General features: G+C 38.7%; 1 long non-coding RNA gene and 1 pseudogene across 1 annotated transcript in view; one reads left to right on the forward strand and one right to left on the reverse strand.

Moving 5' to 3' along the window:
* Positions 1–21,129, reverse strand: part of LOC129620189 (uncharacterized) — a 152,643-nt gene that overhangs the window by 81,679 nt on the left and 49,835 nt on the right. Inside the window, exon 4 of the long non-coding RNA XR_008698426.1 lies at positions 16,675–16,768. This is a non-coding gene — a long non-coding RNA (uncharacterized LOC129620189). The remainder of the gene's footprint in view (positions 1–16,674; positions 16,769–21,129) is intronic.
* Positions 7,311–8,253, forward strand: LOC129620188 (hydroxyacyl-coenzyme A dehydrogenase, mitochondrial-like; annotated as a pseudogene).

Consider the following 21,129-nt stretch of genomic DNA (forward strand, 5'->3'; position numbering starts at 1 on the left):
CTTTTCTGCCTTTAACTGTTCACAGCCTTCCTGCTTTTATCTCAATACCATTTAAATGAAGTATTAGTCAGCAACTGTTTCTGGTAATGTGACGTACGTGATTCAGTGAGACTGTGAGCCATGTTTCTGGAAACACAGCAGTATCCTGGGAAAATCATAAAAGGTCTGTCTGCTAACGGCATTTTTTGATTTCCCCCTAGGCATTTCTTGGGGTTCGCAATATAATTTATCTGTCATGTAGTATTAACAATATACCTTTCAGGGACTTAAAGATTAGTGGGGCCCCTGAGCTGCCTGTCTCAACTTGCCAAACACTGAACATCCTTCATGTCATCGTGTCTCATCTCTAATCCAGTTTTTCCTTGAAAAACAATTATAGTAATATCCGCAGGTTATAGCAGCTTTGCAATAGTGCCCGGCACTCTTTAGGACCACTGCTAATTATCAATTATTCAACGTTTTAATTCTGTAATGTGTAGTTTAGAGATTTGGGGGGTTGGGGAGAATCAGCTTTGGCCTTTTGCAATTGCAAATCTGAGTTCATCTTCCCTCTTGATGTGAATAAGCACGAGTTCAGACTGGTACATTGAATGACACTATTACAATATCATAATCATTTACATATTTTCTCAAAAAAATTGGATTTGGACATAGCTTTCAGCCGCTGCAGGAATCTCTCAGAAGACTTAATAAGAGTCTCTAAATATATATGAAAGCCCCCGCCTGTTGAAAGTAGAGTGGAGTCTTCAGCCAATGTTTACAGCTCTCCAATCGCTCTTGCCAAGCCTTCCAGGGCTCCACCAGGAAAAATGACATGGTTGCTTCCAGCACCCACTCCCTCGATCTAGTTCTACACCCTGTGGTTATCAGGAGCTACGCATATACAGTTCCCCATCCCCATGCATTTTAGAGAAAGAGAAGTAAAGAGACACAGAGCGAGAAAAATGGAGACAGTAACCAGATAGGTAAATATGGGGAACGAATCGAGTCTCGCACGCCTACTGCCCAAAATGCACTGCCTTCACCTGCATGGCTCCTACGGGTCCCTTCTCCACTGCAACCCAGGTCCCCCACCGGCCACTCCCCACCCCTCCCATTGCACACTAGGTGGCGCTGTCTCGTGGCCCTCCATCCCTGCATTGGGCACACTTCACACCCCTCACCTTGAAATCCTGAAGGCAGAACAGGGAGGACCATGACACCACAGCCAGAACGTCTGGGTTTGCATCTCAGTTCTGCCCTTGACTGAGTGACGCTGGGCAAGTGACACTGGGCACTTCCCTCTCTCTGCCTCAGTTTTCTCATCAGTAAAATAACTGGTTATGTAAAGACGTTTTTTTTAAATGTTCAGGAAACTGAAAGGGCTTACTAAGTGTTCAGTTCAGTTCAGTTCAGTAGCTCAGTCATGTCCAACTCTTTGTGACCCCATGAATTGCAGCATACCAGGCCTCCCTGTCCATCACCAACTCCCGGAGTTTCTGCAAACTCATGACCATCAAGTCGGAGATGCCATCCCGCCATCTCATCCTCTGTCGTCACCTTCTCCTCTCCCTTCAATTTTTCCAGCATCAGGGTCTTTTCAATGAGACAGTTCTTCGCATCAGGTGGCCAAAGGATTGGAGTTTCAGCTTCAACATCAGTCCTTCCAGTGAACACCCAGGACTGATCTCCTTTAGGATGGACTGGTTGGATCTCCTTGCAGCCCAAGGGACTCTCAAGTGTCTTCTCCAGCACCACAGTTCAAAAGCATCAATTCTTTGATGCTCAGCTTTCTTCACAGTCCAACTCTCACATCCATGCATGACCACTGGAAAAACAATAGCCTTGACTAGAAGGACCTTTGTTGGCAAAGTAATGTCTCTGCTTTTTAATATGCTATCTAGCTTGGTCATAACTTTCCTTCCAAGGAGTAAGCATCTTTTAATCTCATAGCTGCAATCACCATCTTCAGTTATTTGGGAGCCCAAAAAAAATAAAGTCTGACACTGTTTCTACTGTTTCCCCATCTTTCCCATGAAGTGATGGGACCAGATGCCATGATCTTCATTTTTTGAATAATGAGCTTTAAGCCAACTTTTTCACTCTCCTCTTTCACCTTCATCAAGAGGATTTTTAGTTCCTCTTCACTTTCTGCCATAAGAGTGGTGTCATCTGCATATCTGAGGTTATTGATATTTCTCCCGGCAATCTTGATTCCAGCTTGTGCTTCTTCCAGCCCAGCGTTTCTCATGATGTACTCTGCATATCAGTTAAATAAGTAGGGTGACAATATACAGCCTTGATGTACTCCTTTTCCTATTTGGAACCAGTCTGTTGTTTCATGTCCAGTTCTAACTGTTGCTTCCTGACCTGCATATAGGTTTATCAAGAGACAGGTCAGGTGGTCTGGTATTCCCATCTCTTTCAGAATTTTCCACAGTTTATTGTGATCCACACAGTCAAAGGCTTTGGTGTAGTCAAGAAAGCAGAAATAGATGTTTTTCTGGAACTCTCTTGCTTTTTTGATGATCCAGCAGATGTTGGTAATTTGATCTTTGGTTCCTCTGCCTTTTCTAAAACCAGCTTGAACATCTGGAAGTTCACGTTTCATGTATTGCTGAAGCCTGGCTTGGAGAATTTTGAGCATTACTCTGCTAGCATGTGAGATGAGTGTAATTGTGTGGTAGTTTGAGCATTCTTTGGCATTGCGTTTCTTTGGGATTGGAATGAAAACTGACCTTTTCCAGTCCTGTGGCCACTGCTGAGTTTTCCAAATTTGCCAGCATATTGAGTGCAGCACTTTCACAGTATCATCTTTCAGGATTTGAAATAGCTCAACTGGAATTCCACCACCTCCACTAGCTTTGTTCCCTTAGTATCTCTAATTTTCTTGAAGATATCTCTAGTCTTTCCCATTCTGTTGTTTTCCTCTATTTCTTTGCATTGATCGCTGAAGAAGGCTTTCTTATCTCTCCTTGCTATTCTTTGGAACTCTGCATTCAGATGTTTATATCTTTCCTTTCCTCCTTTGCTTTTCACTTCTTCTTTTCACAGCTATTTGTAAGGCCTCCTCAGACAGCCATTTTGCTTTCTTGCATTTCTTTTCCATGAGGATGGTCTTGATCCCTGTCTCCTGTGCAATGTCACGAACCTCCATCCATACTTCATCAGGCACTCTGTCAGATATAGTCCCTTAAATCCATTTCTCACTTCCACTGTATAATCATAAGGGATTTGATTTAGGTCATACCTGAATGGTCTAGTGGTTTTCCCTACTTTCTTCAATTTAAGTCTGAATTTGGTAATAAGGAGTTCATGATCTGAGCCACAATCAGCTCCCAGTTTGTTTTGGCTGACCGTATAGAGCTTCTCCATCTTTGGCTGCAAAGAATATAATCAATCTGATTTCGGTGTTGACCATCTGGTGATGTCCATGTGTAGAGTCTTTTCTTGTGTTGTTGGAAGCGGGTGTTTGGTATGACCAGTGCGTTCTCTTGGCAAAACTCTATTAGCCTTTGCCCTGCTTCATTCCATACTCCAAGGACAAATTTGCCTGTTATTCCAGGTGTTTCTTGACTTCCTACTTTTGCATTCCGGTCCCCTATAATGAAAAGGACATGTTTTGGGGGTGTTAGTTCTAAAAAGTCTTGTAGGTCTTCATAGAACCATTCAACTTCAGCTTCAGCGTTACTGGTTGGGGCATAGGCTTGGATAACCATGATATTAAATGGTTTGCCTTGGAAATGAACAGAGATCATTCTGTCATTTTTGAGATTACATCCAAGTACTGCATTTTGGACTCTCTTGTTGACCATGATAGCTACTCCATTTCTTCTAAGGGATTCCTGCCCACAGTAGTAGATACACTGATCATCTGAGTTAAATTCACCCATTCCAGTCCATTATTTTACATAAACAATTGTCTCACTCTGCTATTGGACTGGAAGTCAGCAATGTCAGGAACTCAGTTTTGCTCAGTGCCTAGCTTAAAAGATACTGATGGTGAATAGACTACAGTGATCTGAAAGCATTTTTTAATCTGTTAAAATGCACATTTTAGATATCTCCCTACGATGCTTTTTAAATTTTTCAAAAAATGTTACTGAGTTCTAATTGACATGTTAAAACTATATACATTTAAAGTGTAAAATTTGACAAGCTTTGACATAGGTAAATATCCATGAAAACATCATCATATCAAGACAGTAAATCCTGAGGGAGAATCCCAAATAATCCATGTTATTAATTTGCATTGTCAAGAGTTTTTTTACATAAATGTGCTCATCATTATGTACTGATATTTGCATGCTTCTTTTACTCACCATACTTATTTTGCGACTCATTCATACAGTTATGTACATCAATATTTTGTTCTTTTTATTGCTAAGTGGTATCATATTGTATTAATTATAACATAATTTGTTTATCCATTGTTGATAAATAATTGGGTTGTTTCTAGGATTGGGCTATTACAAAATATCTGCTAAGAACATTGGACATATACCTTATTTTCTCTCAAGTGAATACTATTACTGGAATGGCTGACCATTACATAATAGGTGTAAGTTTTAACTCTTTAACAAACTGCCAGACTGCTTTCCAAAGTTGTTGGGACATTTTACATTTCCACCAGCAGTGTATGAGAGTTCCAGCTCTTCTACTTCCTTGCTAATACTGGATATGGTCAGTCTATTTAATTTTTCATTCTAATAGGTATGAAGTACTATCTTTCTGTGACTTTAATTTACATTTCCCTAACGACTACTGTTGAGTATCTTTTCATGTGCTTATTGATCATCCATATATCTTCTCTGGTAAATTGTTCAAATCTTTATACAATTTTTTAATTGGGTTGTTTTCTTACTGTTCAGTTAAAAGATAAATCTTAGGCATATTAAAATTTTTAAGAGTTTATTTGAGAAAAAAATCAATTCAAATCAGGCAGCACTTTAACTTGAAAGTAGGAGCACTCACTCTGCAGAAATAAGAGGAAAGACTTTCATAGAGAAGATGCAGAATCAAAGGTAGGAAATTATTTGATTGGCTATCGCTTAAGTGTTGGGTTTCCCTGTGGCTCAGCAGCAAAGAATCCATCTGCAATTCGGGAGACACGGGTTCGGTCCCTGGGTCGGGAAGATCCTCTGGAGGAGGGCATGGCAACCCACTCCAGTGTTCTTGCCTGGAGAATCCCATGGGCAGAGGAACCTGGTGAGGCTGCAGTCCATAGCATCACAAAGAGTTGGACACGACTAAATGACTAAGCATGCATGCACACACAGCTTAAGTGTTTACTTTATTCTGAAAAGGCTTGTTGATTGGCAGTCCTTAGGTTTTTATTTCTTAACCTTGAGGCATTTGTAGGCTTAGGTTTTGGTTTGCTTACATAGGTTGCTAAGGTTGAAGCACCTCAATCTAATGGCCTCCTTGTTCACTTTATTTAATAATTCCTCCATTTTGGACATCTTTGCATACATGAGAAATTGACCAAAAATTTGTTATTAGCAACATTCTCACTCACCATCAGGGTTGTTTTTGTCTCATCATGAAACTCATAGGTTATAATGTCAGATTCATGGAAAAATTGTCTTTGCTGTTCATCTTGTTTCTGTTTGTCCAGGCTCAGAGAGACCACCTGATTCACTGCTGGTGGCTGCAAATGGGTATTTAAGATCCTTGAGAGAATACCGTGCACAAGAGAGACTGCAATAATGACTATCAGGAGGATAAAACCAACAGACTGAATTACTACTCTTAGCCAGAAGGCCTTATGAACCAAATCAGTTCATTATCAAATAAATCAGGAAATGTACCTGAAGGAGTGTGAACTTGATTTAGCCAAATGGTGTGTTTGTTAATTTCTTGTATTTTGCTACAGTATCAGAGGTGTTGATGCAGGCACAGCAGGTGATATCTGCCACAGCACAGACTCCTCCTTGTTCAGCCAGTAAGTAATCTAAAGCAATCTGATTATCTAAAACCACCTTAGCAAGAAAGTCTAGTGACTTCTGTTGTACAGATGTGGCCTTAGCAATAGATCCAAGGATAATTCAGAGTTAAGGTATATTTTCTTCCCAAGCATTGACAAAGAGAAAGCACACATTGGGAAAAGGCAAAAAGAAATAAAGGTTTCATATTGAAGATGAAAATCTTGCTCTGAGATCTTCAGAAAGCTGTCTGCCTCAAGATGCCATCTACCTCTGAGGAAGAACATCTCTAATCAATTTTAATATTAGATTTTAGCTGGTATATAAGCCCAAGAATCTGGAGAAGCCATTTGTAATTGGGCAGTGCAGACACAAGGTTCAAGTCTGACTGCAGTCTCAGTAGTGAGGACGACCAGGTACAGTACTTTCCAACAAAATTCAAGGGCAAATATTGTTCTTAGTGATTCCAAATCAGAAGGTGGGAGAAAAGTCAGACACATTAGTTTGGAGAGTCATAGCCAAGTATTTGAGGAAATTAGAATAATTCAGGATCTAGTTTGGTTTACAGGTATATGACAAAACAATTAATAGGACCAGAATTTAATATCCACAAGACTGTGCTATAGTTTCCTATTGAAACTTAATTTTCTTTTCTGTACAATCACCATCATTTCTATCAGATACTCATGGTAAGACTAATTTGTTTTAAACTTGACCTGACTATTTGCATAAGTGAAGCAAAAAATAGTGATTGACCCTATAGACTTTGTTTAAATCATCTTTGCTGGAACTTTTCATGAGGAATCTCAAATTGGACTTTTAAAATCTCTTGAGGCTAAGAAGCCAAGCCGAAAACACCAACAGGCTTTGCCTGTGATCTCTGTAGAGAGACAGAGATAGAGAGATTTGGGTTGATTCCACTTTTCTCAAGGTCCCCAAAATATCCTGAGAGTTTTAGGGCTTCCAGGAAGTGACCTTTCTTCCTTACTTCGTAAGGCTTAGAATTCTGTAAACTAGTTTTCCAAGGGGCTTTATTGTTTCCAGAAATTCAATCTTAGTTCCTTTAACCTATCTGTACATATGTGATTTTATGCACATCATTTACAGAGATGACATTCCAGTCAAAGTCCAAAGTCTTGATAATGTAATCAGTGTTTCTAATTGTGTCCTATTATAAGTAAAACAGGTTCCTATTAAACTTATGCAAATAACTATACTACCCTGAAAATAAGAATATTCAATAATTTCCTGAATTCTGGAGGGATCAGGAAGGGGGAAAAAATAAATGTTTCAATTCTGCTAACAAAAGTATATGTGCCAAACTACTATAATTCATAGATTGATTAAGAGAAGAGGAATCATTCTCTGCCAGGTCTTGTCCCTGTTGCTGTCTTCACCACCTGCACTATGGCTTTCATAACCAGGCAATTCATGCGTTCCACGTCCTCCTCCTCCACCACCATGGCCTCGGCAAAGAAAATCCTCACCAAGCACGTGAAGATCATCAGCGGTGGGCTGATGGGCTCCAGAATTGCCCAGGTTGCTGCAGCAACTGACCACACAGTAGTGCTGGTGGACCAAACAGAGGACATCCTGGCAAAATCTAGAAAGGGTATTGAGGAAAGTCTTCAGAAAGTGGCCAAGAAGAAGTCTGCAGAAAACCCTAAGAGTGCTGATAAATTTGTGGCAAAGACTCTGAGCAGCATATCACCCAGCATGGGTGAGGCATCCGTGGTCCACAGCACAGACCTGGTGGTGGAGGCCATTGTAGAGAACCTGCAGGTGACAAATGAGCTCTTCAAAAGGCTAAAAAGTTTGCTGTGGAACACACAGTCTTTGCCAGCAACACTTCTTCATTGCAGATCACAAGCCTAGACAATTCCACCACCAGACAGGACCAGTTTGCTGGGTTCCATTTCTTTAACCCAGTGCCTTTGATGAAGCTTGTGGAGGTTATTAAAACACCAATGATCAGCCAGAAGACCTTTGAATCTCTGCTAGACCTCAGCAAAGCCCTGGGAAAGCATCCTGTTGCTTGCAAGGACACACCTGGATTTATTATGAACCGTCTTCTGGTGCCATACCTCATAGAAGCAGTCAGGCTGTATGAACGAGGTGACATGTCCAAGGAAGACATCGATACTGCTAAGAAGCCAGGTGCCAGGTACCCCATGGGTCCATTTAAGTGCCTCGATTATGTTGGGCTGTATACTACTAAGTTCATCCTGGATGGTTGGCATAAAATAGACTCAAAGAACCCCCTGTTTCAGCCAGTCCATCCCTGAATAAGTTAGTAGCAGAGAATAAGTTTAGCAAGAAGACTGGAGATGGATATTACAAATACAAGTGAGCAGCTTCTCTGGCTCCAGGATGAAACCCCATAAGCACATATGAGCAACTCCCCAAGTGCCCGATCATAAGAGACTAGTATCAGCGACCATATTACAAAAAAATAGAAAACTTGGAAGAAATGGGCAAATTCTTAGAAAAGTATAACCTTCCAAAACTGAACCAGGAAGAAATAGAAAATCTTAACAGACCCATCACAAGCACAAAAATCAAAACTGTAATCAAAAATCTTCCAACAAACAAAAGCCCAGGACCAGATGGCATCACAGGTGAATTCTACCAAAAATTTAGAGAAGAATTAACACCTATCCTACTCAAACTCTTCCAGAAAATTACAGAGGAAGGTAAACTACCAAACTCATTCTATGAGGCCACCATCACCCTAATACCAAAACCAGATAAAGATGCCACAAGAAAAGAAAACTATAGGCCAATATCACTGATGAACATAGATGCAAAAATCCTCAACAAAATTCTAGCAAACAGAATCCAACAACATATTAAAAAGATCATACATCATGACCAAGTGGGCTTTATCCCAAGGATGCAAGGATTCTTCAATATTGGCAAATCAATCAATGTGATACACCACATTAACAAATTGGAAGATAAAAACCATATGAATATCTCAATAGATGCATATAAAGCCTTTGACAAAATTCAACATCAATTTATGATAAAAAAAAAACCCTCCAGAAAGCAGGCATAGAAGGAACATACCTCAACTTAATAAAAGCCATATATGATAAACCCACAGCAAACATTATCCTCAATGGAGAAAAATTGAAAGCATTGCCCATAAAGTCAGGAACAAGACAAGGGTGCCCACTCTCACCACTGCCATTCAACATAGTTTTGGATGTTTTAGCCACAGCAATCAGAGAAAAAAAAGAAATAAGAGGAATCGAGATTGGAAAAGTAGAAATAAAACTCTCACTGTTTGCAGATGACATGATCCTCTACATAGAAAACCCTAAAGCCACCACCAGAAAATTTCTAGAGCTAATTAATGAATATAGTAAAGTTGTAGGTTATAAAATTAATACACATAAATCCCTTGCATTCCTATATACTAACAATGAGAAAACAGAAAGAGAAATTAAGGAAACAATTCCATTCACCATTGTGATGAAAAGAATAAAATACTTAGGAATAAATCTACCTAAAGAAACAAAAGACCTATATATAGAAAACTATAAAACACTGATGAAAGAATCAAAGATGACACAAATAGATGGAGAAATATACCATGTTCATGGATTGGAAGAATCAATATAGTGAAAATGAGTATACTACCCAAAACAATCTATAGATTCAATGCAATCCCTATCAAGCTACCAATGGTATTTTTCAGAGAACTAGAACAAATAATTTCACAACTTGTATGGAAACACAGAAAACCTCTAAAAGCCAAAGCAATCTTGAGGAAGAAGAAAGGAACTGGAGGAATCAACTTGACTGACTTCAGACTATATTACAAAGCTACAGTCATCAAGACAGTATGGTACTGGCACAAAGACAAAAATATAGATCAATGGAACAAAATAGAAAGCCCAGAGATATATCCATGCACCTATGGACACCTTATCTTTGAAAAAGAAGGCAAGAATATACAATGGAGAAAAGACAATCTCTTTAACAAGTGGTGCTGGGGAAACTGGTCAACCAACTGTAAAAGAATGAAACTAGAACACTTTCTAACACCATACACAAAAATAAACTCAAAATGGATTAAAGATTATACATAAGATCAGAAACTATAAAACTTCTAGAGGAAAACATAGGCAAGGCACTAGAGAGTGTCAGAGACATAAATCACAGCAGTATCCTCTATGACCCACCTCCCAAAGTAATGGAAATAAAAGCAAAAATAAACAAATGTGACCTAATTAAACCTAAAAGCTTTTGCACAACAAAGGAAACTATAAGCAAGGTGAAAAGACAGCCTTCAGAATGGGAGAAAATAATAGCAAATAAAGCAACTGACAAAGAATTAATCTCAAAAATATACAAGCAGCTCATGCAGCTCAATACCAGAAAAAGAAATGACCCAATCAAAAAATGGGCCAAAGAACTAAACAGACATTTCTCTAAAGAGGACATGCAGATGGCTAACAAACACATGAAAAGATGCTCAACATCACTCATTATCAGAGAAATGCAAATCAAACCCACAATAAGGTACCATCTCATGCTGGTGAGAATGGCAAAGTCTACAAACAATAAATACTGGAAAGGGTGTGGAGAAAAGGAACCCTCTTACACTGTTGGTGGGAATGCAAACTAGTACAGCCACTATGGAGAACAGTGTGGAGATTCCTTAAAAAATCGGAACTTGAACTGCCATACAACCCAGCAATCCCACCGCTGGGCATACTGAGGAAACCAGAATTGAAAGAGACATATGTACCCCAATGTTCATCGCAGCACTGTTTACAATAGCAGGACATGTAAGCAACCTAGATGTCCATTGGCAGATGAATGGATAAGAAAGCAGTGGTACATATACACAATGGAATATTAGTCAGCTATTAAAAAGAACACATTTGAATCAGTACTAATGAGGTGGATGAAACTGGAGCCTATTATACAGAGTGAAGTAAATCAGAAAGAAAAACATCAATACAGTATATTAATACATATATATGGAGTTTAGAAAGATGGCAACAATGACCCTATATGCAAGATGGCAAAAGAGACACTGATATAAAGAAGACTTTTGGACTCTGTAGAGAAGGCAAGGGTGGGATGATTTGAGAGAATAGCATTGAAACATGTATATTACCATATGTGAAATAGATCACCAGTCCAAGTTTGATGCATGAAACAGAGCACTCAAAGCCAGTGCACTGGGACCACCCTGAGGGATGGGATGGGGAGGGAGGTGGGAAGGGGGGTTCAGGATGGGAGACACATGTACACCCATGGCTGATTCATGTCAGTGTATGGCAAAAACCACTACAATATTGTAAAGCAATTAGCCTCCAATTAAAATAAATTAATTAATTTAAAAAGAAAAAGAAAGGAGGGATCAGGCAGGGGAAAAAAAATAAATGTTTCAATTCTGTTAACAAAAGTATATATGCCAAACTACTATAATTCATAGAGAGATTAAGAGAAAAGAGGAAAAGATTTCCTTAAACTTAGAAAGCCAAAACATTAAAGAAACAGCAATCTTTCTAACAAAAACTTATGAAAACTTACAATCATCCTTATCAATTCAGTCAATCCATGGTTATTAATTCTTGTGCTTGAATCCAGTTTTTCCTATAAGGTTCTAGAAATTATTACCCAGTTCAGCGATATGATCATAAAGTTATCAGAAATCTGTACTCTAGGTTATTTAGCAGAGTCCTTTCAATAAATCTCTCTGAAAACAAAGTCTTCTATAAAAGGATGAAAATAAAACAATAACTGTCTACAAAAAACTTTGAAAAAAACAGCAATGGTTAAACATATGATGAGAGTTTGATATAAAAGTATAGTTATTTCTATAGCATACAACAGTTTAAAATAACAATTGAACAATGAAAGTATTGACCAATTTCTATGAGCTGCAATTTCTGGAGTATCTATATTAGTAACATATATCTGTACACATATAACTTGAGGTTTATCATCACTTCTTATTTGATAATGCCTCTTTGGTATGTTAATAATTTAACATACCAAATAAACCTAATCAGTTCAATATTTCTCTTACACAAGGTAAGACACAAATCCTTTGAGATTTCTCAGGGACCCCCCAGGAATTCTCAAAGTTAGTTTATTGTCAAAAAGATTCCATTTAGAATATGATTTGGGGAAGTTGTCAAAATGGCAAAAGGCTTTTATATTTGATTATGTAAAACCACAGGTAATTATGAAATAATACTCAATTATCTATTCAACCAAAGTGACAGTAGAAGATCGTAAAGGCAAATACAGAAGGTTATATGGTTGCTTAAAAAAAAAAAAAACAAAAAAACTTTTTCTCTTAATATTGAGAAAATTCAGTTCTCCCAAGTAATCAAAAACTTGATAAAGACAGTATGAAGCCCAGAAAATTTATTTTGATAAGACACTCAAAATCTATGCTTTTCAAGCAGACTACTCAAAGGGTAAAGAAAACTCTTTCAGAATCACTGTCAAGAGCAGACCAATAGTCCAAAGAAACAGTTCGTTTAACATCAGATCAGATCAGATCAGATAAGTCGCTCAGTCATGTCCGACTCTTTGCGACCCCATGAATCGCAGTACGCCAGGCCTCCCTGTCCATCACCAACTCCCGGAGTTCACTCAGACTCACGTCCATCGAGTCAGTGATACCATCCAGCCATCTCATCCTCTATCGTCCCCTTCTCCTCCTAACCCCAATCCCTCCCAGCATCAGAGTCTTTTCCAATGACTCAACTCTTCACATGAGGTGGCCAAAGTACTGGAGCTTCAGCTTTAGCATCATTCCTTCCAAAGAAATCCCAGGGCTGATCTCCTTCAGAATGGACTGGTTGGATCTCCTTGCAGTCCAAGGGACTCTCAAGAGTCTTCTCCAACACCACACTTCAAAAGCATCAATTCTTCGGTGCTCAGCCTTCTTCACAGTCCAACTCTCACATCCATACATGACCACTGGAAGAACCATAGCCTTGACTAGATGAACCTCTGTTGGAAAGGTAATGTCTCTGCTTTTGAATATGTTATCTAGCTTGGTCATAACTTTCCTTCCAAGGAGTAAACGTCTTTTAATTTCATGGCTGCAGTCACCATCTGCAGTGATTTTGGAGCCCAGAAAAATAAAGTCTGACACTGTTTCCACTGTTTCCCCACCTATTTACCATGAAGTGATGGGACCAGATGCCATGATCTTCCTTTTCTGAATGTTGAGCTTTAAGCCAACTTTTGCACTCCCCACTTTCACTTTTATCAAGAGGCTTTTGAGTTCCTCTTCACTTTCTGCCATAAGGGTGGTGTCATCTGCATATCTGAGGTTATTGATATTTCTCCCGGCAATCTTGATTCCAGCTTGTGTTTCTTCCAGTCCAGCGTTTCTCATGATGTCCTCTGCATATCAGTTAAATAAGCAGGGTGACAATATACAGCCTTGATGTACTCCTTTTCCTATTTGGAACCAGTCTGTTGTTCCTTGTCCAGTTCTAATTGTTGCTTCCTGACCTGCATACAAATTTCTCAAGAGGCAGATCAGGTGGTCTGGTATTCCCATCTCCTTCAGAATTTTCCACAGTTTATTGTGATCCACACAGTCAAAGGTTTTGGCATAGTCAATAAAGCAGAAATAGATATTTTTCTGGAACTCTCTTGCTTTTTCGATGATCCAGCGGATGTTGGCAATTTGATCTCTGGTTCCTCTGCCTTTTCTAAAACCAGCTTGTACATCAGGAAGTTCACGGTTCACATATTGCTGAAGCCTGGCTTGGAGAATTTTGAGCATTATTTTACTTGCATGTGAGATGAGTGCAATTGTGCGGTAGTTGGAGCATTCTTTGGCATTGCCTTTCTTTGGGATTAGAATGAAAACTGACGTTTTCCAGTCCTGTGGCCACTGCTGAGTTTTCCAAATTTGCTGGCATATTGAGTGCAGTACTTTCACAGCATCATCTTTTAATATAGAGACAACCAAATTCTAATTTTGTACCAGGATATTTTTATATTAAGACTCATTCTTAAAACATTTAAATAAATCTAACCCAATCTTAGCCATCTAGACCATTCATAAAATTTCTTTTCCAAGACTCTTTTTCCACAAATTTTCTATAATGAAGTCGTTCAGTCATGCCTGACTCTTAGTGACCCCATGGACTGCTGCCCAAAGGCTCCTCCATCCATGGGATTTTCCAGGCAAGAGTACTGGAGTGGGGTGCCATTGCCTTCTCTTTTATAATTGTCCTATATTTTTTCCTCCTTCTTAGTCTGGAACAACCAGTCATCCTACTTAGGGCAAAATGATCTTTTCCCTTAACAACAACAACATGCCCTTTATATCTTGGCTTATCCAAAAAATGCATTCTACTTTTCTTATGTACTGTTCATACATAGTTACTTCCCTTCATCCTTCTTATTTCTAGAAGTTTTAATTACATGTATTGACTATAAGTCTTGGCTGTCAGAAACCAAAATATCTTAAATTCCTCTAACAAAATACCAAAAGTAGATTAACTTATGTTCAGTAATTAATGCTTCAGTATTTTATCTTATTTGGAAACAATCTAGATATCCAATGAATATGCTTTATTTAACTTAATATAACTTTAATGTTTCAAGTTACCGAAAAGATTTTGGAAACTATTTTTATGTATGTGGACGTGAACGTGAAGTCGCTCAGTCGTGTCTGACTCTTTGCGACCCCAGGGACTGTAGCCTAGCAGGCTCCTCTGTCCATGGGATTTTCCAGGCAGTAGTACTAGAGTGGATTGAAACATAATTATTATTGTAAAGTTTTTAAATAAACATTTATTTTATTTGGGCTTCCCTGGTGGCTTAGAGGTTAAAGCATCTGCCTGCAATGCTGGAGACCTGGGTTCGATCCCTGGGTCGGGAAGATCCCCTGGAGAAGGAAATGGCAACCCACTCCAGTATTATATTATTTACTCTTATTTAAATTTCTTATTCTTAACAATTACATTTGGGTTATTCATAAAAATTTCATGAGACAGTAAACAACCATCATCATAAGTAATTTTTCTTGCTGACAAACTTTATAACACATAACATGAGCTTATCTGATTTTTGGTAAATCCAAGTAGAATAAAAGTTTCATGTCTGCCTTATGTTTAATCTTGATAACTCCAAAGACATGCCTATTTTAATTAAAGCAACACTTAAACCAGTTTTTATTTGCTAAAGATTATTCCAAATCATGAGAACTTGAAAATCATTCGAGTTATTTTCTATAATTCAGGGGAATACTTAATTTATATACATGTTTATTTTTCCTTAAGCCGATTAAATAGAGCTCTTTTACAAATTTTGGAAACACTATCCACGGGTAGAAAAATCACACATCTATAACATACGTATATAGACATACATAAACATATAGACAGACTCAAACAGAGATCCTACAGATTTCATTTTAAAATCTTAGTCATGAGACAAGTACAATAATGCAAAACTCACTAGTTTATAAAAGAACAGTTGGATCTGAATTGTGTTTCAGGAAGATGAAAATAATTTGAAGTTTCCTGCTCAAAAGGCTTAAGCTTTTTACTAATATTTGTGGAGAAGACTTTTAACAATTTTATTCACCTAGTTTCCAGATAGCTTCCTTTTTCCTTCTGATAAGAATTACCCCACAGAAGTTTGCATTTCAAAGAGATGGCTCTTGGTTCTTAGAGAAGACCTGGTAGAACATTTACACCTCAAAGGCACAGAGAAAGGATGTAAGTTCCTCCAAAAGGACTTTTGTTTCCTAAGTCAAGACCTTTTTACAAAATCTGCAGACCTTTGAGATGAATAGGGGATGTTTGGGGACTGGTAAAAAGGATAGGTGAGCTTTGAATTGCTCCTAGAGCTACAATTCTGTTCTATAGAGTTCATTTGTCAGGCAAGTACAGTTGTTTTTAATTCCTCAAAGAATTGAGTTGCAACCTGGATGATATCAAGGAATTGTCCCACCCACCGAAATATTATCTTCAATTTTCTTATATATAACATAAAAGAATTCCATCTAAGATGGAAATCAAAAGATTTCTGTGTTCTAGATTTAAGAGTTATGTGTCTTTGGAATGCTTCAGTAAATTCTTCCACAATGGCTTCAAAAGTAAATTCTTCTTCAATGGTTTTGTTTTGTTTCGTTTTTCCCCTTGTGGGCATGTAATTTAATTCTAAGTTAGGGGAAAAGGCCTTTAAAATTTTCTATCAAACTTTGAATATCAGTTTCCAGTTTGCCCAACTTTTGCCCATAGAATTCATGTTTAAAAAATCTTTCAAATATCTTTTTACCAGGTTTTACTTGGGACAAACAGTAAATATTCCTGGCAGTATTGAACATTTTTTCTTAAAAAAAAAAAAAAAAAAGGTATACCTACTAAGTGACTCAAAACCAAACCAAGTAAGGCTTACGCATGGATACAAGAGGCATTCCCTAAGAGGGTGCAAAAGATGCAGCCTTCCCAAGATCCAGAACCACTACTAAAGACAACCAAAAGGAGGCATGATTTAGCCAGTTCCCATGAGATGGGCCACAGTTCACAGGATACTAACCACAAATGGCAGAAAGTCAAGTTCTGAGGACACCAAACAATACAAAGAAGAAAAAATAGCCCTCCTTGGGAGGAAAAGAACCTATAACCAAAGGATACTCCAAAAACAAGTGTCAGGAGTCTGAATTTGAAAAGAAAAGGACAACATGAAATTTTACCTTCCTGTCTCAACCAGGCCCTATAGGCAGAGATTTGAAACAGCCGACTTTCATAAAAGTTCTTACCCTTCACCAGCTTCTGCCAGTTTTCCTCGGATTCCATCTGCAAGCTCCAGAGCAAGTGAGATGTCTCAGCAGGTCCCATCTTGGTCACCAGAAACTGTAGAGGAGAAAAAACATTTTTCTCTTTATCTTTTACATTGAATTCTTGGCTAAGATCCCTGTTTCTCTAGGGCATCAAGTAAATTGATAAGCTTATCTAGGTTAAAAGTTTCCTACTGTGGCTACTGTAATTAAGATTATCTTCAGTAAGTTTAATCTACTTGTTCAAACACAAGTGGAGCCATAATTTTTATAGATAGTTAGCCAGAGTCCCAGGTGGAGGAGTCTCAGAGTCTTTGTACTCATAGGAACCCATATTCTCTCTCTATTTTTTTTTTTTTTTGCCCCCCTTGAAACAAAGTTTTGATTACCTGAGGCCTAACACTGGACCAAGTACATTTTAAGTTAGATGCAGCTCAATCTTGGATGCTGTTCAGAAAAAGAAATGTGTATATAAAGTCTGAGAGCTCATAGCACAAAATCTGTGGGGCTCAAGTGAAACCAAATGACTCTGTGGGACCCTCCTAGGCACAAATCCTTTCTGTGTCCTCCATTTCTTATTTTCAGGGAAAAGATTTCAGCCTTCTTCCCTGAGCTCCAAAGGGCAGATTCAAAAGGCTGCTAATCAAGAAACAGAGTGAATGCAGGAACAAGGGAAGAGCAGTCAAGAAATAAAAGTGCAGCCTTGAGACAGGGTCCTGGTTTCTCTTCAAGGAATATATACAATATCTTTGAGTTCTTCTGTTGGAACAAAGGCCTCCATCCAGGTCGAGGATGGTGACTTCAGGCTGAATGCAAGATTCTTGGAGCACAACACTGTTAGCTCACCTCCAACCAATGAGAAGAAAGTCACACACCTTATAGCCCTCACCCCAAATTTTGCCTGTAAAAACTTACCCTCCCCCCCCAGAAAAGGGAACCCTCTTGCACTGTCGGTGGGAATGTAAATCGATACAGCCACTATGGAAGACAATATGGAGATTCCTTAAAAAAAACTAGGAATAAAACTAACATATGACCCAACAATCCCACTGCTGCTGCTGCTGCTGCTGCTAAGTCGCTTCAGTCATGTCCAACTTTGTGCGACCCCATAGACAGCAGCCCACCAGGCTCCCCCATCTCTGGGATTCTCCAGGCAAGAACACTGGAGTGGGTTGCCATTTCCTTCTCCAATGCATGAAAGTGAAAAGTGAAAGTGAAGTCGCTCAGTCATGTCTGACTCTTAGCGACCCCATGGACTGCAGCCCACCAGGCTCCTCCGTCCATGGGATTTTCCAGGCAAGAGTGCTGGAGTGGGGTGCCATTGCCTTCTCCAACAATCCCACTACTGAGCATATACCCTGAGAAAGCCATAATTGAAAAAGACACATGTACCCCAGTGTTTGTTGCAACTCTAGGACATGGAAGCAACCTACATGTCCACTAATAGAAGTATGGATAAAGAAACTGCGGTACACATATACAATGGAATATTACTCGGCCATAAAAAACAATGCATTTGAGTCAGTGCTAATGAGGTGGATGAACCTAGATCATATTATACAAAGTGAAGTAAGTCAGAAAGAGAAAAACAAATATCATATATTAAGGCATATACATGGACTCTAGAAAGATGGTGCTGATGAACCCATTTGCAGTGCAATAAGGGAGACACAGACATAGAGAACAGATTTATGGACAAGGGGTAGGGTGTGGGGGAAGAAAGAGTGAGACAAATGGAGAGAGTAGAGTGGAAATATATACACTACCATATGTAAAAATAGAGAGCCAGTGGGAATATGCTGTATGACTCAGGGAACTAAAACTGGGGCTCTCTAACAGTCTAGAGATGGGGTGGGATGGAGTAGGAGGTGGGAGGGAGGTTCAAGAAGAAAGAGGCATATGTATACCTATTGATTCATGGCCGATTCATGTTGATATACAGCAGAAACCAACACAATATTGTAAAGCAATTATCCTTCAAAAATAAATAAATAAATAATTTTTTGTAGCAAACGTCTCCAAACTCACTGGGGAGTTCAGAGGTTTTGAGCACAAGCCACCCATTTTCCTTTCATGGCTCTGCAATAAACCTTTTCCTGCTCCAAACTCTAATAGTTTGGTTTCTTTGGTGTCACTGCACATCAGACACAAACTTGTGTTCAGTAGCACAAATACCTGAAAAGGACTTACTTTGATCTTCAAGAGCAGGAAGAGAACAGTGAGCACAAAGGGAGCAGGGACTTTCTTATGCCTGCTCTATGCTTGTTGCTCCTGGAGGCCATGAGGGCTCTCCACTTACAGCACCAGAACAGTGAAAAGATGAACTAAAGTATATTAAACATTTTAAGGGTTTGCTTAAGCAAAAACCTATTTAAATCAGGTGATGCCAAATGCCAAGTGCTTAGGAATATTCCATCAATAAGAGCAAGGGTATAGACTTACAGAGAAAGAGCAGAAGCAAAGCCATGAAATTACTTGATAAGACAATGGTTAAGCATTTGCCTCGTTTGGAAAAAGGTTAGTTGGTTGGTTGTAACTGGCAGTTCTTAGGTGTTGATTTCTTAACCTTGAGGCATTTATAGGCTTAGGTTTTGGTTTGTTTATGTAGGCTGTTAAGGCATCAGGACCAACTCAGCTTAATGGCTTTCTTATTTAATTAACAATATATTCTACTTACAAGTTCTTTATCAGATATGTGTTTTGCAAATATTTTCTTCCAGTCTGTGACTTTTATTTTCCTACTCTTATGAAGGAGTCTAAGCTTTTTATTTTGGTAAAATTCAGTGTTTTAATGGATCATACTTTTAGGGATATGTCTCAGCAATCTTCGACTAACCCCAAGATCATAAAGATTTCCTCCTATGTTTTCTTATAGAAGTTTTATAGTTTTAGGTTTCTATTGGTATGACTTCAAGTTCATTAATCTTAGTTTCTTATTATCACTGCCGTGTCAAATTACTATATGTATAATGTCAGGGTAAAATAACAATAGATTCAAGAATGCAGGAATCAGAAGTTTTACTTCCCATGCATCTCTGTTTAAGATGCTATCATAGGACATGGAATCCTGGGGAAAGGAGCCAACACAGGGTAAAAATAACAAAAAGTCCTAGATTAAGCCTTGTTCAAAAGACCTAGCCTAGATCAGAGCAGGAAGAAAGAGGGAGAAGGAAGGTTTCCAGAAGAAAGGGGGAATAAGGGAGTAGAAGGATGCTAAAAGATTATTGGACATGCTCCATTATTTGAAAAATATCATAGCTATACATTGGATAAGTTTTTATATCAAAGGAAAAAAGTTTATAAAGAACATGAAAAAAAGAAAATTTAAAAACTGAGCAATAATTAACTGCACAAAAAGCAAAAATTTGTACAAGAAAGTAAGTCTAATAATACTGTGACATATATTTTGACAATAAAAAATATTTACTTACTTGTAATAATATAAAAACTGTCAGGTAATCAACCAAAAAATGTACTATAACTCAGTTTGGAGAATGGGTAAGTTGGGAAAGGAATTCTAGGGGGGTAAATCCTCAAATATCACCAGAGAACATTAAGAAATAGTGTCTAAAATTTAAAAAACCAACAATATAAGTGTACTCCTTAGAAATACAGAGGTAAATGCCCAAAGTTAATAGCCGGAAGTATTTGAACTGATTGCTTCCGGGCTGTGGGATGGCAGGGAGGAGGTTTCTGTGGAAGGCTGGAGCCAAGGAACTCTCTCAGAGAGTGAAGAAAGAAAACCAAAGACTGGCAAGTGCTTTATTTTTTCAATGATGTACATATATTACTTTGTTTTCAAAAATTCATTTTTGAAAAGAGTGGTTAATTCAAGCATTTACTTTTCAACTGCTTGCCACTGAGTCTTATAAAAGAGCCTTCGGCTAAAGGAAATGAACAGGGCAATATGGCCACCCAGGGTGAAGCCACTTCCACAGTGTTCGGCTCTTCCTTCATCTTGCGGGAACATCTCATATTCCATTTCCTCTTCGGGCCCTCTTTGACTTCTATTCCCATCTCTGCAATCTTCCCCACCCTAAAGGAGTCCCTGAGAGGCCACTCGGCTCTAAAATTGGAATAAATCACTGCCTTCAAAGGGCAAGTTATGCTTTTGACAGGGTGAACTGCACGAGGGCAGGGTGTGGAAGTGGTGGATTATACTCAAAATGCAGCCAGTTTATTGGACGTGGTGACATCCCAGTAGATGCAGCTCTGCTGCGGGCAGATGCAGTTCTCTTAGGGTTGCTGGGTGATGGGAACTTCTCTATGGTCTTGTCTGGCTACTCTGTTCAGGGGTGGGGGTGTGGTTGGGAAAAACAGCCCAGTTCAGACAATGCAGCAGCTGCCTTGACTAAGAATAGAATCCCATGTTTGATTTGAATTAGCCATTTGAAACAAGAGCAAAACAGCTCTGAAAGTACTACCATCTGTTTTCCT

The sequence above is a fragment of the Bubalus kerabau genome, chromosome 9 (assembly GCF_029407905.1).
Source record: "Bubalus kerabau isolate K-KA32 ecotype Philippines breed swamp buffalo chromosome 9, PCC_UOA_SB_1v2, whole genome shotgun sequence".
NCBI classification, from domain to species: domain Eukaryota; kingdom Metazoa; phylum Chordata; class Mammalia; order Artiodactyla; family Bovidae; genus Bubalus; species Bubalus kerabau.